This window comes from Orbicella faveolata, unplaced genomic scaffold, assembly GCF_042242905.1.
Source record: "Orbicella faveolata isolate gen_17 unplaced genomic scaffold, um_ofav_v1 contig_1, whole genome shotgun sequence".
Classification (NCBI taxonomy): domain Eukaryota; kingdom Metazoa; phylum Cnidaria; class Anthozoa; order Scleractinia; family Merulinidae; genus Orbicella; species Orbicella faveolata.
Window position 1 is genome coordinate 10,919,918 of NW_028301536.1, and position 15,687 is coordinate 10,935,604.

At 39.9% G+C, this 15,687-nt stretch overlaps 2 pseudogenes; both read right to left on the reverse strand.

Annotated features, from left to right (window-relative positions):
• Positions 1-525: 525 nt before the first annotated feature.
• Positions 526-3,982, reverse strand: LOC149118064 (uncharacterized; annotated as a pseudogene).
• Positions 3,983-4,003: 21 nt separating this feature from the next.
• Positions 4,004-5,764, reverse strand: LOC149118065 (uncharacterized; annotated as a pseudogene).
• Between the last annotated feature and the right edge of the window lie 9,923 nt (positions 5,765-15,687).

Below are 15,687 nucleotides of genomic sequence, written 5' to 3' on the forward strand. Positions count from 1 at the left end.
ACTGTTACACTTCCCCCACACAAAAGCAGCACACTACATAACACTACACTAATAAATGGTTTACTCGCCCACCCTCCCTCTTCTCACACCCTCCATAACAGTGAACTACATGTAACAGTTAAAACACTGTCAGTGACAAAAGTCCTTTGCACCCCTTATCAGTACAGCGGCATTAACAAAAGCTCTACTCACCCTCCTCATAAAAGTGCACTATCAAATGTTATACTCAACCTAACCCAAAACAGTCTAACGTGTTTTGCCATTTTTTTTTACAAAGGATACGCCAAACGAAATGTTAAAATGTTCTCCTCGAAGTGAAAGGTTATGTTAGTTTGCACGTCCAAATACTGAGAGTTTCACGACAATTTCTTCAGATGACGGCCGGAAATAAACCTCTAACATTTAACTGTCATGTTTTGGAAAAAATCCAGCGGTCAGAGGGGCAAGGCACATAACAAGAACAACAACAGCTAGGTTAAGCTATTTGGATGTTAAACTGTAGAAACTGTCTGGACTTTTGGAACCTTTTTGAGTCAATGTTTTAGTTATTTAATTAGCAACAAGCAAGAACGTAAGATTGCGAAAACTAAACAAAGATAGGCTTTTCTTCGGTAAACAAACTGTGACGTTTTCCCAAACAAATGGGTCACAAAAGAAAGTGGCGAGATTTCAGTAATGTTCGGAAACTTCTGTTTACTTGACCTTACAAGTTCTTGGGTAGTCAGGAAAATAGAGACTGATTCATCAGTCTTAAGGATTACTGTGGTAAAGACAGACCTCAGGATAACTTGCATTTTGTTATCTCTGCCAAACTGTTTGGTTAAGAGATGGATCGCGTGTCTACATGACGTAATCCTGAATTGGCAATCACACTGTTTACGCAGGATGTTTCAACTCACGTAGCAGAACTATAAAAGCAACCTCCTCCGCTCTCTGTAAACTGAACATAACTGCACTTTCCGGTGTTTTGGAGAATTGTGATTTGATTTCCATCTCATTTGGTAAGTATTATTGCTATCTACAGCGTATATAGTGTAATCGCTAAGCTGGTAGTTATTCTAAAGGACAACCAGCGCTTTCGCTGTGACAGCGGTTATGTCCTAACTGTGTTTACTTTGGTTATCAATGAATTAATTATAAAACAAATTCGCGAACTGAAAATTTCTTTAAGTTTATATTACTTGGCTTACGGTCTATTTACATGGAGAAGAGTTATTCTTAGAAGTGCCATCTCTGTTCACCTCCCCACCCCCGTTCCGAGCCTTCTTTTATCGAGCGTTGATATTACAATCTTGTCCTTTTCCTTGTTGCTGAACCTGCTGCATACGCGTATTAATTATGTATGCCCAGTTTGCCCTGATGTGTCCCTCTTCGGATTAGAGAGCTTTTCATTCATCTCTTTATAAATAGTAACGGATTGTTTACATGAGACCTCTGAGGATTGAGGAGAATGTGTGACCACTCGCCTTCAAGGTAATGACCATAGGTGGACCAACTCTTTTTCATATAAACACTATAGCTATATATAGACTGGTAATATAAGCAAGTCAGGAGAGGAGCACTATGAGGTAACGGAGTGTGCGCAGTAGGAAGGAGGATAACAGCGGCTATTAAATTCCACGCGTATTCTGCAAATCAAGTGCGTTAAATACAGCTACTAACTAGCTATTATTTCATGGAAACGAAATTTGACTTTTTTCGGGAATATGGTTTATTTGCACCCTTGTAGTGTCATTTGTGTCCCTCGTTGCGCGTTGGGGCAAGAAACAATATTCCCTCAAAAAATGATTTTATATTCCTTAAATAATGTATTTTTCTAACAAAACTATGGCTCAGTGAGCTAAATAGATTGAATTTATTTAGGAAGATGCATTGTGCAACTCCGTGCATGTTGGACGACTGTCTGAAAGACTAAGAAAAACTGTCGCTCTCCTGTTCTTGAAAACTTTTTAAGTTGTTAAAAAAGGAAACGTTTTTGTTTTTTTCTTTAATAACTATTTTTTTGGCGTCTTATCCATCTACACAAATAGTTAATTTAAGAAGTGGACATTTCAAAAGTAATGAGAATTATACTAGGGCCGCGAAGCGGCCTGAACTACCATTAATGTCCATGAGTTGACGAAATAACAGAACGAAGGGCGTTAAGTGATCGGTCTGCTAAGCCTTCGTTAAAGAGTTCTGTTAAGAAAATTAGAATGTCACTTATAGATGACAAAAGAGGATCAATTTGCCGTCCAGAGATACGACGAGGTGGAGGTAAGAGTAGCTGCAATGAGTAGATCGGCAACGTTTGTTGGAATGCCCTCAGCTTGGAAACGTTTGTTGAGATGTGAAACACGGCCAAGTGAAGGCGAGGATACATTGGATGAACTCAATTCAGGTCGGTCGGGTCCGTTAAGAGGGTTGGACCGTTCGGTAGCCACACTGGCTGAGATATTAGAAGTCTCAGCAGAACCGGCCACCAGGGCTGGGCTTGCCAAACTGGAACAACGAGAATTAGATCATTTGGTCGATTGTTACCTTCTTCAGGGTTTTGGATATCAGATTGAAGGGGGGGGGGGGGGGGAGGCATAGCTCCACAGAGGAGTCCAGTTTATCGCAAAGGTGTCTGTGTGGATGGCTCCCAGGTTGGGTCTCCAACTGATGTAATCTGCGAGTTGGTTAGTTAGATGACTCGCAAGCAGATCCGTCAGACGATTCAGCAGAAAACCCTGAATAATCGTTGGGACCAACTTCCACTCGCTCATGTCCTTGAATTTTTTCGGCTCCTTGTCCGCTGAGACGTTGTCTCTTCCTGGGATGCGAGAAGCTATCACAAGGATGTCTCTTTCCTGACACCAATCCCACATCTCTAAGGCCAGAGTCATAAGCTGGGGGAACGTGTACCCGCTTTGTTGTTGATGTAAGCGGTGGCGGTCGTGTTGTCTAACTGGAGAGATACGGTTTCGTGAGACTTACCTTTGAGAAAGGTTTTTCAGTAAAGCCTAAAAAAGGACGCCTTAAGCTCTAGATAATTGATGTGTTGGAGAGACTCTTTTTGTGACCATCTGCCATTGGTCTGAAGGGGTTAATGAACTGCACCCCAACCTTTCTTGGATGCGTCAGTTGTGATCATATCCGGCGGAGGAAAGTGCACGGGACTACCGTTTGCATTGAGGGTGTGTTTCAACTACCAAGCAAGTTCTACTCTGGCACTCGGTGACAGGGCAATCAAAGCGTCGTAAGACTCCTGGTTCATTTGTAGGCCCCTTCTCAGATCTGACTTCAAGTGACGAAAGTGTGGTGGAGCTCGCCAAATGGCTGGTCTCGAGGACTCTAACAGCCATATTAAACTTGCTAGGTTTCGCAATTCGATACTTTGAGAAACGAGCAGACTGCGACAACAGTGTAGAATTTTGTCGGCCTTTTCTGCCGGGAGTGATATCATCATGCACATTGAGTCGATTTGGAAACCCAGGAAGGTTATCACGTGTGTTGGAATCAGTAATGATTTCTTGAGGATTATTGTAAAACCTAGGGACTGAAGGAGAGTCACTACCACCCGAGTATTTTTCACAGCTTCCTCCATTGTTGCAGCTAAAAGAAGAAAGTCGTCCAGGTAAATAAGGAATCGAATGGCTTTCCTCCTCAGGAATGCGGCAACAGGTTTTAGATTTTTCTTAAAAATTCTGGGAGCTGAACACAGGCCGAATGGAAGAGCTTTGAACTGGTAACATGTTCCCTTCCAAAAGAAGCGAAGGAACTTTCGGGATTACTCGTGAACTGGCACAGAAAGGTAAGCATCTTTTAAATACATATTTGTCATAAAATCTCTGGTAAAAGCAACGTCATTAAGCAAATGAGGTTTTCCATCTGGAAATGCTCGTTTACAATGAACTTATTCAAATAACGTAGGTCTATCAACGGACGCAGAGATCCTCCCTTTTTGAAGACAAGAAACAGGCAGCCACAAAAAAACCGTCTCTGGTAAAAGGGGTCTTATGTATGGCCCCTTTTTGCAATAACTCGTTCACTTCCTGGGATATTAGGAGTGCCTCCTGACCCGATGCTTGAATAAATTCTGGAGACTTTTGAAAAGGAGTTTTGAGGAAACGTATCTTGTAGCCTGAAACAATTGAGAGAATCGGTGGGTCCCATGTAAGGGTTCTCCAAGACACTATGCACTCTGAGAGTCTGGCTGACGTCCCTTCTGGGGAGGGGGACGAAAAAGCCCGTTTTTTGAACGAGGCCCTTGGTAATTTGACTGAGATTTAGAAGGGTTTGAATACCCAGTGGATTGATACTTGTCAAAGGTGTCTCCTCGATGTCTGCTTTGAGACTGAGAACTATTACGACGTCTAGAGAAGGATTTCCCTGTAGTCTGTGCCAAATTTTTCGTGAGACCCCTTGACAACTTGGCCTGTTTTGAGGCCAAGAAGGCGAAATCATCTCCAAATAGCCATGATTTTGCATTAGGCAGAGGTAGTTCTGCGAGGTTTGTCCTCTAACGGTTTATGGCTGCGAGGAACTCTCTGTCGTCTCAGGATAGAAAGCTGACATTGGCTGAGCCTAAACGGCAAAGAGCTTGTTCAAAAGCTACTTTAATTTCCTCATAAGATGGAGCTGAATCACTTTCAATACAATCATGAAGGCCACAAAGTGGGCCCGTGGCAATTAAGGAAGCACAATGAACATTAAACATTTCCTTATCCCTTTCTTGTACAAACTTTTTCACTTTAAATTGTTCATCGAGTTTTGGAACAGAGAGTGCATCCACTTTAGGAGTTGCCCAGTCATCCAAAATAACAAGAGATTGCTGGTGAGATAAAAGATAATTTTCTCCAAAAATTAGTATCCAGAAACTTGGAGAAAGAAGCTGATAGTTTCCAGGAGGTTGACTTGGCAACTGGGTCGAACAGCCCATGATCATCACTAGATTTCGTTGAGTTTTCAGCTTCGTCAGATGTCTTACTAGACTCTGTTGGTGCCTTAGTAGGCGCTACGGGTGCCTGAATAGGCTCTACGGGTGCCTTAATTGGCCCTGCGGGTGCCCCAACGGGCGTAGTAGCAGTCTTAAAAGACGCTTCGGTCGCCAAAGATTCGCTAATCTCGAAGCCTGACGTTTCACCAGCCATAATCGACAAAGCATCATCATCAGTATCTGCAATAGTTTCTGGCTGATTTGCTCGGGACTCAAACGAGTCTATTGGGTTGAAAAGACGTTCAATCGACTGAAAAATCCTCTGAAGGGAATCATTTTTGTCCTTGCGCCGTTTCGGCGGGGACCCTTCATGATGTAGGTCAGGCGACGAAACAGAGTTTTGGCGGGAAGATGGCGACCGAGAGCGAGACCTTAACGCGACTTGTGTCTTCTATGGGACATGTTCAGCGATTTAAAATATCCTGAAAAGCGACAAATATCACCTAAAGGAAACCTACTGTGTAAAAACACAGAGGTATAGCCTAAAAACGTTTAGAATTTGTAAGAAAGCAGGGCAAAAGCAAAATACTTACCGAATGGTTTGAAGCACAAGGAAAAAAGCCACCGAAGCATCACGGGACCACGAGATCTAGGTCCCAGGGCCTTGCGGGTATACCCAGCCCCCTTTTATTGTTTCTTTAGGGGGATTCACCCTTCTGTTGGCGTTAAAAAGTGGTTCGAAGCACTAACCAGGAAATTCTTACCATTTGTTGTCTCATATATTTCGAACGGAGTCTGTGAAATATAATGGAAATGTTAGCCAACGAAGAAGAGTGGAAGCAGAACACCGTTGTTCCTTTAGAATGTAAACGTTTGTTTTCATTTCCGTGAGAAACATTGACCAATCACAGCGTTCGTTGTGACAACGTTGGAAATGGGATTGTATGTTTACGTCTTTTTTAAAGTGTAGTAAATCGCCAGGTCAAAGTAAACGGCACAGGCTGAAAGTGAAAATCTCAATTCTGGTGCGAGAAGCTGAAACTGTTGTACTGGACCGGGTTGCTCGAAAGGTGGATAGCGCTATCCACCGGATAAATTAATGTGGTTTGTTTTGTTGACTGGATAGCGAACTATCCGGTGGATAGCGTTATCCGGCCTTCGAACAACTGGGGCCAGTTGTATTGTACTGTTCCAATGGTAACCTGTTGTATAAAAAGGATGGCCAAAACTAGTTTACCAATGATTGGCCATTTGTGTGATACCATTACTGTGGAATCATACGACAAAGAATGGTAGTAATGATGCGTCAAATTTTAAATGATGAAAAGACCTGGAAACCTGATTATCAGCCACCTAAAGCACGTCTGTGCTACTGTCTCAGCGGCCCTGGATCAGTTCTGTTTTCTCCTTTACTTATTCCACATTTTGAAAAAAATCCGATGCTAAGGTGAGAAACAAAATCCGTTCTTCTTTCACTATCTTGAAAGAAGAACGGTTCAGTGACACCGTTTAGAATCATGTAATCCTGTAAATGTTAATTACGTGGCGATGAATTAATTATTATGTTATGTTTAAATTACATGATGTGTTGTATACTGTCCCAAACACCATTTGATCGCTCTCTTCTAATGACAACTGAAGGGGAGAATCTGTTGAAAGAAACAACTCCTTAAATAGCCACAACTTCAAGTAAGTAACAATATATCGACAGAAATTGATTGGTTTTATAGTAAGCATCCGCGGACAAGGCCCACGGATTGGCGCGCTGTAGAGGTTGTGGACGTTTGTGGCGGCTAAACAGTCCTTTGCAGATAAGTCCACAGCTCTGAAACTAACAATTTCACACAAGTGATATGGCAATATCGGTCATAGGCAGTCAAAAGCCGAAAGCCAAATGGAAAAAAATTAGAATTTAACATACATTTTATTGGCGACATCTGATCTTCAGTTTTCATGACTGCAGAATACGCTGTTCCACTAAATCAACGAAAACAGCAAAATAATGTACTGTCTACTCTGAACATAGAACATAAAATGATGTCTGGTATCTAAAAATATCGGACTGAAATACCATTAACGGATGTGTCATCATGCAGTCAACTTTGGCTGCGTATTTGAAATCACAATGATTCGCCGGTATAACTGCACAAATAGCTTTGAAAGCGACGCTGAAAAATGGGAGAAAATTGAAAGGTTTTTTTAATTATTGGTGGATGCTGGTCACTCATACATTGCTAGACCTGATAGTCATGTTAACCTTTCATTACTATGTACAAAAACTTTGAACCTAATCCGTTACATGGAAATGTTCCAAAGTATGAAAAAGTTTGACTAGTGTGATGGCTTATAAGCTATGTTTCAATTTGAACTGGTGAATGAAAAATACATTATTACTTTAGCAGTTAAGTTTACTTAACCAATAACGGCGTAGAGTTTGCTATTGAATGCCGATATTTACGTTTCTCAGGTTAAGGCGAACTTTTCGTTTTATGTCGAAACTCTGTTTGTGATATCTCGCAGTATGTCGCCATGTTATACACATCTGAGAGAGCTTATAAATACGAGGTTGGTTTGTGGCAGGTGACATAATTGTTGCAGATATCCACAGGGGGTGGGACAGCAACAACACACTGTTTCAATATTCAGTCTTAATAACTTTTGACTCTGACGTTTGGCGTGCTTCTGCAGTGAAAACAGTCATAACAGTCATCAGCATGATTTACCCGTCGAATTCAACAATACTTTTCTACCAGATAATAAAAATGTCTATTAAACATTTCCACGCATCGCTGTTACGTTCTTGCGACTGAAATAGTACGTCTAGTTTTTTCATTAGTATTCAACATGGCATTGTCAAATGCTTTTTAAAGGCCTCCGTAAGAGCCTATTATTCGGAGGCACACCTCACAGTTTTGCCACTATTTTTATTGCCACTATTTTTAAAGGAGAAGGTCACTCCAAAAACCATGTATTTTTTTGCATCACCAATAAAAAGTTCGCATTGAGTTGAGTTACCACCGTCGTTTTAGCTTCTGAAGTGGATGCGATCCCAATGAAAAAGAAGTGAAAAGTTCGACACTAGGAGCCGCCATTTTGAAAGGATCTTGAAGGCCAGGCCGCATATCCGTGACGTCATTCCGTCCGAGAGTTGTGTTTGTTCTTTTGAGCTTTAGTATGGCTGCCCTTGAAGCCAGAACGTGCTAGTGATTCCGCGGGAGATATTAATCAAGTTGAATTGAATGTTCGGTTGGAAAATGCTCTGTGGTGTACTTGTGAGAGATGTGCAACCATACCGACGCAAAGAGAATGTGTTTGTTGCCGAGAGCAACTGGAGTAGGTCACCAAGATGGAAGGTACATTTTGCAGTACAATTGCAATGGACGCAGTTAGTGGAAGAGGAGGTTTATTGTTAATTGTAAATTACTCTCAGAATTGAACTGGTGGCTTAAATAAATGCCCAGTTTAGTGCTTTTGATCTGATTTGTCTTCATTTTTATGTTACTGACGGTTCAATGCGGAGGGAGCTCTGGTATCACAGAAACTGAGCAACTCAGTTTTCAATGGTGCGTTTAAATCGGGCGGATGCTTTCGACCTCACAAGTCTGTGTTTTTACTTATAAGATTTGGATACTTTTTGCTCATGCTCGTACGTGTTTGCCTTGGTTTCTTTACACTTATGGACTACGTGGACTCTTGTGAAATACGCAGTGACTTTACGTGTAAGATGCGAAGTGAAATCGACGTCTCTGACGTGAAATGTGAAATTGACGACATTCCTTATCAGTACCTACGATTTTTTGTGAGAATTGTAATTTGTATTGTTGGAAAGCTAAGCATATGTAATAAAGTTTGAATAGAAGAAAAAAAGTACATACAACTTTTACATGCGTAAACCAGGGGAGGGAAAATTACCTCTGCAAGTGTGTTTTTCGTATCGCATGTGTCGCGTTTACTGGCATCGTTACTTGACAAAGCATACAGTAAGATTACAGCTTCATTTTTCACCGTAGCACTGCTTTCATTAGCAACTGTAATTCCCAAAAGATAATGTGAATGAAAAAAAAAACCCGTCCTTAATTAATGATGAATTGTGTTGATAAAATTGAAAGCAAATTGCAAAACATTTCAGACAAAAATATTATTTACATGCGGATATGGGATTTCGCTATAGCAGGACTTGCTATCGGTAATCGTCGATGTATAGATAGGACTGACGTACAATCAACTACTTCTTCCGATGTATTTCAAATCAAATTAGACAGCATTTAAAATTTGTAAGTATTTTAGCTCATCCCTGGCTGTCAAGGCCGATTATCAAAAACGCTCTGAGTTTTCGGCTCACACAAAAGATTTATAAATCGAAAAAGCATGAAAGAAAACCGAAGCGGGTTAGTCTGATATGTAATTTTAAAGAAGGGCATTGCAGGGCATTTGAAGTTCCCACGGTACCCCTAAGAAATTTAATAAATTCACCCAAAAAAATGCGTGCAGTCGCTATGCATCAATGAACAGGAAAACACGAAAAACCTTGCGCCAGTCTACGAAAAATAATGAATCAAAGCTTGCAACATGGGAGCTTTTTTATAAATACTGGTAAGACTGGTAAATGAAGAATAGAATTTCATTCAACCATTTTCCCTGTTATTTTAGAGCAAAAGCGGCAAACTGATATATACATGCAAAACCCGTGATTCACGCCGTTTTAGCGTCTTTTCGTGAAAATACATTAAGGTTACAGTATACCTTCGGGTCGGTAATTTTCTTCAAATTTGGAATTTTGGGTCAAAGTAGTGGTCGAGGAATAATCTCTAATTTCTGAGAAAAATTTTTGAAAAAGGCTGAATATTGGCGGAGAAATGGCGGTTTTACGTTTGTGGCCGGAAGTAAAAGTTTACCTTTTGATTGACAGCCCTATGGCGCGTATGCAATCAACCGAGACGATTTTCGCGAGAATTACCTGTATGGATGTCACGAATTGACCACTCAGTTGTTCAGCATTGTTGTTCTGACTACCCAGCATTTTTGGTATTAGGTGTAACTCTACTGATTAAGTTATAAGTCAACATAGACCACATTAAAAACATGGACTAGTTCGAAAAAGCGAAAACAGCGAAGAACGAATGAAAATACATCAATGAGTGAAGAAGCGAAAGTTCGCCACGCGGATGCAGCTATAGCTATCGTCTAAGGCGGGCAAAATATTCGTAGTAAGAAAAAAGAAAGGTTCTGCAAAAATTTCGGAACTTGACAGCAATAACAGGGATGTTGACAGAGACTCTTCTGATGAGTCCGATATCGACGAATCGTCGGACCCATTGACACCATTTGAAATATTATCCACACAGAGATGAGAGTTGACCACACACAGTTGCTCCCCGCGCTTCTTTTGTTTGTTTTCTTCGCTCAGCCACTCTAGCGTTCGTATGCTTTTTAGTCTTTCCCATTTTGCCAGACCAGCTTCAAGAAAAACCGAGCTACAGAAAAATTATCTTTCCCCCTTCGGCGCCTTGAGCGCATTGCAAAACACAACGGTTTTTTTAGAGATTCGCCCGTAAATTTCACCAGGAGGTTAACGGTGGTAAATTTTCCCTGCACTGATTGGCTCAGTTATCTGAGAACCCAGTTCAAGGCGTTTGTGGGCGGAGTTTGTTTGCGAAGCAGAAGATTTTTCTTAGCGCTGTTTTCTCGAATAAATTTTTTCACTTGAAGCAGACACTTTAAAGAGTTATAACTCAAAGGGAATTTGTTCAATTGCCCTCAAATTTGGACAGTAGCTAGTTTAACATATAAACTACAAATGCGTGTCTGGGAATTGTTAATTTCGAAATACTTTTTCTTCGAGAGCGATTTTTGTACAATCACTCCACATTTTTTTAATCCTATTTCGAAAATGTTCTGTAACTTTTTACTACAATTGAATATGCCAAAACGCAGACAAATTTTTAAAGCGCTTTGGGCCCTGAAACCGAGGAGAAAATTAAATTGGCGAAAAACGAAATTCGTTTTGACTTGTAGCTTTCGAAAGGTGATTCGGGCGCTCGCATTTAATGGTCGAAAAATTCGACAATTCATTTTATTTCGAAATTGTTGGCATAGCTTGATAGCCAGCTCTATAAGCTTTAATTTGATATAGGGGTTTAGGTATCCACAGCTTAAACTGCACGCGCTACACCGCTTGGACGCGAGACACCCTTGAAGGTATACTGTAACCTTAAGCCTGACGGGTTGAAGATTTTTGGCGACTAAAATACTTGTGCTGGTGACCAAACCTGAAAACTTAGGGGCCAGCTGGCCCCAAGCTTTTTTCTTGAAATTCGAGTCCCCGTCCACCGAGGAGCTTCAATTTCTTGCGCAGAAATAATATTTACCAAATCAAGTCAACGACAGTTCTGCCGGGCAAATATATTTTTAAAAAATGAAAAGTATAACTGATAGCTACCTCTTTTCGTTCCTTGCGATGCGCCGTTCGCTTGCAGTGCGTGCCTTTACAAGGGCCTTCCGTTGAAAAATTGTCGGAAAGCATTTTTCAATGACCCTCTTCTTGTGTTTCCACCCACAAGCTCAAATCGGTATTCAGTTTTGAAACAGTCATCTGTGAAATGCTCGTTGCACACACACATTTTTGAGTTTTTTTGGCATGAATCTGTCATCCCGAAGTAGCTGTTCGAACCACGTCTTTGGCAATTTTTTGCAGGCAAATTAAGGAAGGTCACTCCTCTTTCCCTATCCTTTTCGGTGCGGGTTTTACAGCCCGGGGCCCAACATTTTAGCTCACAACTGAATAAACGAATTTAGAACAGATTGACGTCACGGATATGCGGCCTGGCCTTCAAGATCCTTTCAAAATGGCGGCTCCTAGTGTCGAACTTTTCACTTCTTTTTCATTGGGATCGCATCTACTTCAGAAGCTAAAACAACGGTGAGTAACTCAAATCAATGTGAACTTTTTATTGGTGATGGAAAAAAATACACAGTTTTTGGAGTGACCTCCTTTAAGTCATCCAATACTCCAAGCAACTAGTCCTTCTCAGTCTGACCTCCAAACCGGCGCATTGAGACAAAAATAAACGTTTGAAAGTGGACTTTCATGAATGTAACGTACACAATTCAACTTCCGCTTCTGCTTCTGCTAGTCATGAACTACTACTATCTTAAGGTACTTGACTAACAAATGCACACGCACTTAAACAGCCTATCGATCGGTAGCTATGAGTGGGCCACACGAGACGAATTGACCTGGAGGCTTAAACATCTTTACATCTGTCCATTTTGCTCTGAATTTCGTCAGTGTATAACATTAAAAAGCAATTTAACGTCCACACAGGATCTCTTCGTTGAGTAACATACCGCAAACTTCAAAGCTATGAGAGGATGTGTTCAACCACGATAAAAAGATATGATATTTGTCAATCACATCGAAATGATTTAAGGTTTGAGAAAGATTTGATTCATCTGCTCAAAGGTGCTGGCTACTGATGGAAGCTTCACCAGAACTGGGCTATTTGTATACTATTCAAATGTCCCAGAATGCAATGGCGTCCACTTGCTGTGCCGCTGTTTTGTAGGTTGTTTTAATATGTTTGTTGGTTATAAGAGAACATTTCGGAATACATTTGATAATGAATATTAAAAGAATAAAACCATGACGTTTCGAAGTCTTCTTTTGGTTATAAAGTTGCAAATGTCACTTTGTGGATAATTTGCTTTTTGTTTGATAGCCCCAGACCCGTTTTCCTCTCCTTGGCATTTAACTGACTCTATAGTTCTGGATTTACCTTTATACCCTTTTGCAGACCAGTTTTGCAGCGAAAAACAAAGGTGCGAAAGGAAAACTTGCAGTAACTGATAAGCATCACCAATAAAAAGTTCACGTGGACTTTTAGATCCACTTTTCCCTCAAACGGCGAACCGTCGGGGGTCACGTGATCAGAGCCAGACGTCATGTTTGCGGTTCTCGACTGGCGTTTTAACGTTAAGAGGTAGATTTTAACGTAAGTCATTTATCTCAACTTTATTTGCCTTGAATTTTATTTCATGCCACGTACAAATGCTGAAATCGAATAAACTAACCCTTTCAGTTTCTTCAAATTGGTTACAATTTTTAGGCAAATAAGCAATTACCTCGCCTTTTCAAAAGGCCAACGGTTGTTGTTTGTAGAAAGGCACTGATCCTAATTGGAAATCCAATATATTTATTTCTTCAGAAAGCTTCACCAGCTTGACCAGCAACGCGCATGCGCATCTCCTGTCCCCTCCTACGTATTGACGTAGACTGATGATAAGGTAGAATTAATTAAGACAACTTAATTTTTTGATTTTGGTAGAGCTATATAATACGACACCTATTTCCGCGAGTTTGATTATGAAATGGCGTGGCCGAGTGATTCAGGGAGCTGCATTGTCCTTGCGTTATAAATCTTGGAACATTTCTTAGCTGTCTTCACTAAAACAAAACACACCCTGAGAATAATGCGACGATAACATCCAAACTTCGTTCACTTTATTGACTCTTTCTATTTTATTTTTCTATAAATTAAAATTTATCAACTACGGCACGACCTCAATCATGAACAAAAAAGCAGAAAATTGGCAAAAAAAAAAAAAAAATTGGGATCTCTTGGATCTCTTATTAAAAAAATATTCTCGCAAAACATTGTTGTAAATAGGCTGATAAATAAACCCTGACTGAAATGTTTTCAACTATACAACACCGTGAGAACTGCATGGATTCTGGGTTTTTTGGGAACAAGTGACCGTTAGGAGAGGTTCGACTGAGTTTCGATGTTGTATGTAAATTACACGCGACTTGTTGTAAATCGCAAAAATTACTAAATGACTGATTTTGAGTTCTCTACATAACAAAAAACCGTCTCTTATCGAAAAAAATCAGAGCCTGAAAAACAAAAAAAAAATGCCAATTTCAAAATCAACTTCCCGCAGAAATTTTTTGACGGTAGTATTGAACGCAGTTATTGTTGCCTTCAGTCAATTAAATAAAACGGTATCAGTTGAAATTTTTGGTTTGTTTGTTAACATTTGCCAGCAGTTAGTCTACAGATTCTTTTCGTGACGATTTTGAAAAATAAAACTAGTAGGTACGGAAGCTTAAAGATGAGTACTGATGATATGGCAGCTTCTGCTTAACGAACGTGGAAGCCGCTATCTTGAATTTCCTGAAGATATAAGCGTTCATGTCCTGTTCTTGATTCGGTGCATCAGGGTTCCTCATCAACAAGCGTAATGATCGCTTTACAAACGGCGACAGAGCTGGCACATATGCTGTTTACACTTAATGAAAACGTGTCACAGGACATCAGCTTTGATTGTTGTTTTAGTGCTGGTAAAACGGTCGTTATCTGAGATTTGAGGAGATATAGCAGCAACTAAAACCGATAGTAATCTTAACATTTTACTTGACTACCTTCATTTGTAAAACGGATAGAACAATCATTTGAAGATACTGTTTTCTCAGAAATTTGGCATAAAAAGTACTTTCCTTTTTAAACACTTTCAAGGACAATAGCGTTGGTGATTTCTTTTTACTGGAGGCATTTTAAAATTGTACCATTCAAGAAATTTCTGTTTTTTGCCACAGAAACAGTTTCCTGGCTTACGGCCGTACAGTTTAAAACGAGATCGTGGACGACTTAAGAATGACTGATTAAAGTAAAATTGAACGAAAGCAACCGAAACAAATCTACCCCTGATTCAATCAGCACAAAATAAACAACACTACTTTAAAAAAGTTTATCTACAAATCTCAACAAACTTTTAAACCATTAAAAGAAATCCCATAATTTTTTCTTTGTTTGATTAATACACCGATGATTGTATTAATCAAAATACAGCCTCAGAAATAGTCAATGTTTTCAACATAAACAAAATCATTACATATATTCGCCATAAATTGGCTAGTATCAAACAGGACATTCACTTGCCTTAGAGAAGGATTAATATATAAATTAAACTGATTTCTTCAAAGATGGTGCGAATATTATCAGATAAGCCTGTTTGTTGTCTCACCCACGGGGCTAACAGTGTCTTTTTGAAGTTCAGTTAAACACTTTATTTTTGCTTCAAAAGCGTTGTTTTGCTAATATAATTGCGCCTGGAAAGGACGGTGTAAGTGGAATAAATCATGAGAGATAACCTGGCCTTTCACACGTAGTAGCTGAAAGCACTGTGCCTTATAAACCCGACACGTTTCTATTCAGAAAATAACCATTTATTTCAATATTCAATCATGTCATACACTATGAAAATAAGCGATATTTTTAAAGTTGAACTACGAAGAAAAAAAAAAATTGAAACAGGTTAATTTTGAATCGTAAACAAATTACATAACTTTCACCTGGCTGCATAATTGATTGCTTTCCAGAGGTCGTCGCTTAAGACACAAAGACAACCAACTGACAAAAATAATGCAGCACCAAAAGAGACTAATTGTGTATCATTTAATGGAAAACAACACAGCTTACATCCTCCTAAAGAAAGGACTTTTCGAGCGCTTTTCTTTACTTCCTGATATATAATTACCGATATTTTAGCTATTTCCATCTCATCGCTTTTCTCAAATCTGTATGGTTGGATAATCCTTCACTCTAACCTCCCCCATTAATGGCAGGATATGGCAGTAAAGTATATTCTTCTCTATTTCTTTGTGATTACAATGTTCTTGGAAAATAATTTATTTGAAGATTACGCCGCTCAAGTCCCGCTCACAGTCACCAGCATTTCATTGGCCGAGTGAAGGGCTTCATTTCCGAACGTCTTTCTTCAACAAAGGA